Source organism: Asparagus officinalis, chromosome 6 (assembly GCF_001876935.1).
Source record: "Asparagus officinalis chromosome 6, Aspof.V1, whole genome shotgun sequence".
NCBI lineage: Eukaryota > Viridiplantae > Streptophyta > Magnoliopsida > Asparagales > Asparagaceae > Asparagus > Asparagus officinalis.
This window is the reverse complement of record NC_033799.1, coordinates 28247616-28257378: the sequence shown is the minus strand read 5'-3', so window position 1 is coordinate 28257378 and position 9763 is coordinate 28247616.

Here is a 9763-nt window from a genome sequence, read left to right as displayed (position 1 = left end):
GGCCCGACCCGGCCCGGCCCGGCCATAACGGTCACAAAGGTGACCGTTGCCCAGCCCGGCCCGGGCCAAATCTGGCCTAACGGCCAGATTTGGTCTTTTGACCGTTTTGCCCCTTAAAACGGTCAAAAAACGGCTATTTTTCGAGGGTTTTTTGGTCATTTACCTAGGGGGCTGCTTCTATAAATAGAGGGGGGGTTTCAATTCATTTTCTCACAACAAAACTCATCTATTTCTCTCTCTACTACTCTCTTATACAATCTTATACTATCTCATACTAATATACTATCCTATAATCTTTTGTATTTTCTAATACTTCCAACAAATGGCTTCTGGGTCTGATTATGAAGAGCAACATGCAACTCCTACCGATCCAGAGATGAGTCCTCCTACAACAACTCCTCATCCTACCGGTGTTAATCCTGAATCTGGTGGCGACGAATCTACGGCACCAAGAGCTCCAAAAAGGCCGAGGTCTGATGTATGGAATTTTTTTGAGAAGATAGACGTCACCAAGGATGAACACGGTAGGATCATCTCTCAGAATGCGAAATGTGCGTTGTGCGGCCAGATATTCAAAGCTCATCATAAGAGCGGCACCAACCATCTCAAACGGCATATTGAAAAACACAACAAAGGCCAAAATCTACAAGGTGATATCCGGCAGTCTATGCTTTCCCAATCATCCTCTTCAGGTACCCTCGGCAGTTGGAATTATGACGCTGCCCGAGCCCGGAAATGCGTAATCAGGTTTATTGTTCTTAAAAACCTTCCTTTTAAATTAGTAGAAGATGATGAATTTGAAGATTTATTTAGAGATGGTTTTTATCCTGCATTTACAAAATTTTCTCGTCAAACCTGTCAACGTGATATTTTAAAATATTATGTTGAGGAACAGGGAAAAATAATTTCTTATTTTAAAAATTTAAACTGCAAATTTTCTTTAACTTCTGATATTTGGTCATCTAGAGTGCAAACTGGTTATTTATGTATAACAGCACACTGGATTGATGAAAGTTGGAAAATGTTTAAAAGAGTTGTTTCTTTTATTGCAATTGAAGAGTCACACACTGGTATTAATGTTGCAAATTTAATTGTTGAAGAACTTATGAAACTAGAAATTGATCAAAGAATATTTACTCTTTCACTAGATAATGCAAGTAATAATAATGTAGCTGTTGATTTTCTGAAAATAACTTTGTCATTGCCATGTCATGGTGAGCTTTTTCATGTTAGATGTATCTGTCATATTTTAAATTTAATTGTTCAAAGTGCATTTTCTGAAATTAAACCCATGATAGAAAAAGTTAGAACAGTTACTAATATGCATAATGCTTCTGAAATGAGAATTAAAAGATGGAAACAATGTTGTAAAAGAAAAAATTATAAGCCTAGACTAATTCCAAAAGATGTTGACCATAGGTGGAATTCCACCTATGCAATGTTATCTGTAGCAATAGAATATAAAGAAATTATAAATGATTTTATAAATTTTTATGCTTCTAGTTCTAGCTCTGGTAGTGCTTATGGAATAACTGAAGATGAATGGACAGTTATATGTAAATTAAATGAGATGTTACAAGTTTTTTATGATGCTACTATGTTATTATCTGGTTGTTATTATCCAACTATTACTTTAGCTGCTTTACAAATTTTAAATATTCAATTTTTTTTTGCAAAATATCGTATGGATGATATTTTTGGAAATATAATTTTTCAAATGGAGAGTAAATTTAATAAGTATTTTAGGCCTATTCCTCATATTTTTGATATTGGTGTTCTTATTGATCCATGCTTGAAGGATATTGGCCTTCGAAGTTTGTTACAATCATTGTATGGTGGACAGATTATAGACTTAGATGATGGATCCACCCTTACTGCTACTACTCATTATTTAGCTATTAGAAATTATTTTCAAACCTTATATGATGAGTATGCAGCTAGATATGGTGTAGCTACACAACAGTCTATAGCTTCGGCACCTTCAGCTTCGAGCACAGGTCGAGGTAAAAGTGTAAGTTTTGATAGGTATGCAATGGTAGCTGAACTAACTGGTGGATCTGGAACTTCATCAGGATTAGAGGTTTCTGAAATAGATGAACATTTATCTGCTTCCTTAGTTAAATGTCAAGGAAATGCTTTAGATATTTTGCAATGGTGGAAAGTATATGGATCAGTTTCATATCCTATACTTTCCACCATGGTTCGTGACTTACTATCAGTGCAGGTTTTGACTGTAGCCTCGGAATCCGCTTTCAGCACAGCAGGACGTTTGATCGACGACCACAGGACATGCTTAGATCAGTATACTGTACAAGCGGTGATGTGCTTACAGGATTGGTGGAGATACGAGAAGCGAACACAAGGCATTGAACGGATTGCTATGATTGAAGATAAATTTGAAGAGTTGGGATTAGAAGATAGATATAATGATTAGATAATATTCATAAAATTGTAATTTTTATTTCTTAGCTTTAAATTTGAATTAAATTATTTCGAAAAAAGTTGCAAATGATAGTGATATGTGTGAGTAGGTGCCAACCTAGTTGGGATGTACTCATCTATTGTGATGCGACGAATTTCGAAATAAATTTATACTTGTAAAGGATTTACCGATTATTAATAAAGAAGTTATTTTTATCATTTTTTGTACTTGTAATTTATGTCATTTCATTTCAAGTTATTAATTAAATTTATGACATTTTTTATAATAATTTATGATTTATGGTTTTGTTAAAATTTTAAAAAAATAAAAAAAAAAAATAAAAAAAAATCAAACCGGGCCGGCCCGGTGTCCGGCCCGCTCAGGCCCGGGCCCGGCCCGGACCTCCCGGGCCCGGGTCCGGGCTTGGGTTTTGCCCGGCCCGGATGGACAGCCCTAACCTCGGCAGCACAACAAGAGAGTCAGGTCGCAATAGGAATTTCCGTTTCACCAAGAAAACAAGAATCTTAAGTAAAATATCTCAATAAAGTGAAATATCAGCTCTTCCTCTCATCAGTTCTAAGACTGACCTGTCGAGGGAATCTAAGTAAGCTATTATAAATCACACAAATAGCGAGACAACCAATTTTACGTGGTTCGGCAAATTGTCTACGTCCACGGGGCAAGGAGGGGGAGATCTACTATTAGAGGGAGAGAATACAACTAGGGTTTACAATCACACAAGTTAAACCCTCACACAAACTCTCAACACTCTCACAAAGGATATGCCAAAAACCCTCTCAAAAGGCACAAAAGGACTGCACACAAAATTCTCATCTGTACTTGCACTTTTTCTCTCGTAGCATTTTCACCTGTAGCCGCCAACAAAAACTCCGTGCTCCTTTTTCTCTCTGTATTTGCTTTTCTGCCGCAGCCGTAAACTTCACAAAAAAACTCCTTGCACTCGAAAACCTAGGAAGAACTAGGTATATATAATAGCAGAAGTCGGGTGGGCCTTTTCTTGTTCCGCAACTCTTTGCTCCCGCTAATCATGTGGGTCTGCGGGTTTCACTTCGTGGCCCCCACATCCTCACTCATAATTCTCCACCTCAGCGAAGTTTTTTTCCAAAACTGAGCCGACACTAACCAAACCAAATGTCTCACTTGTTGTGTCTAATACGAAGTGAAATAATTCACGACAATGGACTTAATCCTCAACAAGTCGAGAACCCAAATGAGAATGCGAACAAACTCCAAACGTTGGTATCCACTCCCAAATCGGCTGTATCATAAATGATTGCCTACGTATCCCTTTGCCCAGGGAATCAAGCCTTCACATAGTTCACCCAAATGGCCACCAACGGTCTTAACAATCACAAATGTGCAACAAGTTTCGACAATGATCAAACTTGTTGCTCAGAACTACATTAGTGAGCATATCTGTCATATTATCTTTCATGTGGATCTTCACAATCTCCACATCGCCATATTCAAGAACATCCCGAACGAAGTGATAAAGAATGTCAATGTGCTTCATCCTAGAATGAAAAACATGATTCTTCACCAAATAGATAGCACTCATGCTATCACAATGAATAGTGACGGATCGCTGCTATATACCAAGTTCCTCCAAAAGTCCTCAAAGCCAAATAGCCTCCTTCACAGCCTCCGTAACCGCCATATACTCTGCCTCCGTCGTAGACAAAACCACCACAGACTGTAAGCTGCATCTCCAACACACCGACGCACGGGTCAAAGTGAACACATACCCCGTCATGGACCGGCGCTTGTCCAAATCCCCGGTATAATCCGAATCAACATAGCCAATACATAACTGCTCACATGTAGTGTCTCGCTCATAAATCAAACCAACATTTAGTGTACCTCGAATGTACCTCAAAATCCATCTCACGGCGTCCCAATAACCTACTCCTTGATCGTGCATGTATCTCGATACCATGCTCACCGTCTGTGACAAATCTGGTCTCGTACATACCATCGCGTACATCAAGCTCCCAACCGCGCTCGCATATGGAGTCTTCAATATCAACTCTCTATCTTCAACTGTCTTCGGTGAAAGGTCAGCTGAAAGTTTCAAATGGACTCCCAAAGGTACACTAACTGGTTTCGTATCCATGCTAATATGAAATCGCTGTAATACATTCTTCAAATAAGCTACCTGTGTCAAACAAATTCTGTCCTTCTTCTTGTCTCTATCAATCTTCATACCTTAAATGCGCTTCGCCTCACCCAAATCCTTCATCTCAAACTCCTTTGAAAGCTGTGCCTTCCACTCATCTATAACAGATCTGGAAATAGAGGCAACCAACATGTCATCGATATAAAGTAACAAATAGATGTACGCACCTCCTTTCAACTTGTGAAAATACATGCAATGATCAAACTGGCTCTGAGTGTACGAATGACTAATCATAAAATCATCGAATCGCCTATATCACCGTCGAGGAGACTGCTTCAAACCGTATAGCGGTTTCTTCAATCTGCAAATTAATTTTTCTTTCCCTGCAACGCTGAATCCTAATGGCTGAGTCATATATATTTCTTCATCAAGATCACTATGAAGAAATACCGTCTTCACATCCAACTGATCTAACTCTAAATCATACTGTGCCACCAAAGCTAGCAAAATCCGAATCGAAGAGTACTTCACCACCAGAGAGAAAACCTCATTATAGCCAATACCTTCCTCCTGTGCATAGCCCTTCGCAACTAACCTAGCTTTGAACCTCAATGGAGTTCCCTTAATGCCCTCCTTCTTCGTGTATACCCACTTGCAACCAATTACCTTCCGTCCCTTTGGAAGCTCAATAAGCTCCCACGTATCATTCTTGTGAAGAGACTCCATCTCCTCCTACATAGCTACCTACCAAAAATCAGCCTCCGAACTCTGCTCGGCCTTTCTGAATGTAGTAGGTACCATCTCATCGATACTCTCTACCGAAAGTGCATATGCAACTGTGTCGGCATACCGTGTTGGCATCCATATGTCTCTCCTCTGTCTCCGAACCACAATAGAATCCTGAACCTGAGACGTTGGTTCCTGATCCTGCACATCAGTACTCGTATCCTCCATGTCACCGTCGTGCCCGCCTAGCATCACCTCAGTCGGCACTCTAATAGATACTGCACCATCTGGACACTGTGGAGCTGCATCGATCTCCACTACCTACGATATCTCCTTTGTCGGGTCGCTCTTCACCTGATGAGAGCTGGGAAGCTTCAAGATAGAAGCCTCATCGAACGTGACGTCCCTACTCAGCACAATCTTCCTATCAATTGGATCCCATAGCTTGTATCCCTTGACACCACGCTTAAATTCTACAAATATAGCCTTCCTAGCTCGAAGTTCTAATTTATCTGTTCTCACATGATAAAATGCAGGGCACCCGAATACCTTGAGCTAGTCATAATCTCGTACTGGCTCTCCCGACCACATCTCCATAGGGGTCTTCCCCTCAATTGCAGATGAAGACATCCTATTAATGAGGTGGCTTGCATATGTAAGTGCCTCAGCCCAAAAGATCTTCTCCAAACCACTTTTGCGACAATAAGCATCGAACATTCTCCAGTAAAGACCGATTCAACCTCTCTGCCACCTCATTCTGCTGCGGTGTATGACTAATCGTGAAGTGCCTCTCTATGCCCTCGTCTCGACATAGCTGTAGAAAGGGGTCTGATGTGTATTCACCATCGTTGTCAGATCGTAACGTCTTGATCTTTCTCCCAGACTGCAGTTCCAACCTCTTCTTCCACTCCACGAGTATATATAGGACTTCACTCTTCTTTGCCATGGTGTACACCTAACATCGCCTAGAATAGTCATCAACGAACGTGACAAACTAATATCGACCACCAAGTGATGCAGTCTTGGTGGGACCCCAAACGTCTGTATGCACGTAGTCCAGAATGCCCCTCGTCCTATGAATAGTAGTCCCGAACTTCACCTCCATCTTTTTGCCAAGTACATAGTGCTCACAAAACTCCACTTTACCACTTTTGGCTCCCTTCAATAGCCCTTGATTTCACAGCGCCTACAGTGACTTCTCGCTTGTGTGCTCTAACTTGTAATGCCAAAGCCTGCTCATGTTCGCCTCTGAAATAGCTGAAGCAACCTGGCCAATCTCGGTGCTCCCCTTCAGATAGTATAAATTTTGACTGTGGACTTCCTTCATCACCACTAGAGATCCCTTAGTAACCTTTGCTACAGCGTCCTCAAAGGTTACTTTGAATCCCTTCGCCTCCAAAGCTCCAACTGAGATAAGATTCTTCTTTAGCTGAGGAACAAATCTCACCTCCTTTAATTCACGGACTACTTCATCATGCATCCGAATCCGCATGGTACCTATCCCACAAATACCACATGATTGATCATTTTCCATGACAACAACACCCCCATCGAGCTTCTCAAAAGATGCAAACCAATCTCGCTTAGGGGTCACATGATAGGTAGCGCCAGAATCAAGTATCCAATCTGATGCATCCAAGTGGTTCACCTCCGGAGTAATCAATAGAGAAAAACTCAAATCATCGGAATCATCACCTTTCGTAACATTCACCTCATTGGCCTTCGGGACCTTTTTCTTGCTATTCTCCTTCTCTTTAATCTTTGGACAATCTCTTTTTCAATGTCCCTGCTCCTTGTAGAATACACATTAGGTCTTTTCTAGCTGGTGATGACCTCTTGACTTTGACATTCCTCTATTATCACCTTTCGGATATGGACTTCTACTTCTAGTTGACAAGGCCTCGCCTGAAGTACTAGCACGGGAAGTCTCATTGTCCTTCCTTCTCAAGTCATAATTCGTTAATGCATTAGTAACTTCACTATAGCTGATAGAAGATCTCCCGTTCAACAAAGTGAGCACAAAGGTGTCATTCTCCTTATCCGGTAAGGAGCCCAATAAGATAATAGCCTTGTACTCATTCGAAATCTTCTCATCAACATCGTCAAGTCCGACAACAACTTCGTAGAGTTGTTCACATGAGCCGCAAGTAAGGTGCCTCTGGACATTTGGAATATGAATAACCTACGCAGCAAATGCAACCTGTTCTCAACCCTCACACAAGCTCTGATACCACTTGTTGTGCGTAGCGAAAATTTCGGCAGCACCTCGGCAGCACAACAAGAGAGTCAGGTCGCAATAGGAATTCCCGTTTTACCAAGGAAACAAGAATCTTAAGCAAAATATCTCAACAAAATAAAATATCAGTTCTTCCTCTCATCAGTTCTAGGACTGACCTGTCGAGGGAACCTAAGTAAGCTATTACAAATCACACAAATAACGAGATAACCAATTTGACGTGGTTCGACAAATTGCCTACGTCCACGGGCAAGGAGGGGGAATATCTACTATTAGAGGGAGAGAATACAACTAGGGTTTACAATCACACAAATTAAACCCTCACACAAACTCTCAACACTCTCACAAAGGAGATGCCAAAAACCCTCTCAAAAGGCACAAAAGGACTACACACAAAATTCTCCTCTGTACTTGCACTTCTTCTCCCGTAGCGTTTTCACCTGTAGCCGCCAACAAAAACTCCGTGCTCCTTTTTCTCTCTGTACTTGCTTTTCTGCTGCAACCGCAAACTTCACAATAAAAAAACTCCTTGCACTCGAAAACCTAGGAAGAACTAGGTATATATAATAGCGGAAGTCGGGTGGGTCTTTTCTTGTTCCGCAACTCTTTGCTCCCGCTAATCACGTGGGTCTGCAGGTTTCACTTTGTGGCCCCTACGTCCCCACTCACATCTCTCTCATGTGTAGTAGACTTCAAGTTCCTCTTGCTCCCAATCTTTTTTAAACTATTAGAGCCAAATAATCCATCTCCATTTGACAATCTTTTATTTGAAAATTCGCAATTGAGAGAACTGAAAATCCAAAGAGACTTTAGTCAAAGTATCATTACATTTTATTCGAAATTTAGTTTTAACTAGGGGTGGAAATGAATTAAATAATTAACAAATAATTCAATAATTGTTCGAATAACTATTCGGTCATATTCGATTCGGTAGTTCATTTACCACTAAACGAATATTTTTTAGTATTCAAGTTTACTAATGAATATAATTTAACCAGATGTATATTTGATTCGTTTGTCTATTAAATATTCGTTTAAATTTTGATCATAGCTTATTATTTGTATTATTGCACATATGATGTTATATTTTTAATCCACTTACCATTTCTACTTAAGATTTATATACTAATTTTAAGACTTAAATAATTTTAAATCTATTTTCTAATTTTTTGATTTAGATATATATCATATATTATAAAGGAATAATTTTTATTTATAAATTTTAATACTATTTGAAAATCAAATTCTTTAGCGGAATAAATATACTTTGATATTTGATAACTATTTGTGAATATTCATGAATATTTATCAAATACCAAGTATTCGAGTTTGAATTTGAAAAATTAGATATATGAATATTAGAGTCCGCATTCAAATTTGATAATTTTAAACAAATACAAATATGAACACCTTAGTATTCGATTCAATTCGATTGTTTATTACCCCTAGATTTACTAGCATTGAAACTCTCACTAATATCCAATAGATGCATCGCATTATGTATTTCAAACATGTATGAGTCCATTCAGTTTCAAGGTATAAAAGAAATTAAGCTAGACTGCTTTACTTCCCTAAAATTTAAAATTTACAAATACATGCTGAAAATTTCAAGATTTACAAACATTACTAAATCAAGGAATTAAAAAAACACCTGAAAATTTCAAAAATTTAAAGGAGTTTTTGCAATATTCTAAGTTTGTGGGGGTACTTTTTGCAAATTTCAAATTTATAGATTTTCTGAGTTCATATTTTGTATCTTTGATTTATTTTATTGTGTTTCTTTAAATGTTAAAATTTAGAGGGTGTTTCTTATCAAAATCCTTATCTTTTATCATGATGTCATTTAATTTTTTACGGGAATATTTTGTAATTTTCTAAGTCTGTAGGGTACTTTTTGCAAATTTCAAATTTGTAGCTAATATAATTTGTATCTTTGATTTCTTTGTTTTTTGACTATTTTTAAATTTTAAAATTTTTATGTTGTTTTTATAATTATCGAACCCTTATCTTTTATCATGATGTTGTAATTTAAAAATATTATGGTGGGATATTATCTCTTCACTAATTACTATAGATAATTAAATATAAAGATGAAAACTAACAACTAATTATCAATTCATTATCTCCTAACTTGAAGATATTAGGATAGGGTAATAACTTTTATCTCTTTACTAGTTACCATGGACAATTAAATTTAAAGATAAGAACCAACTTCTAATTATTAATTTCTTATTTTTATAAA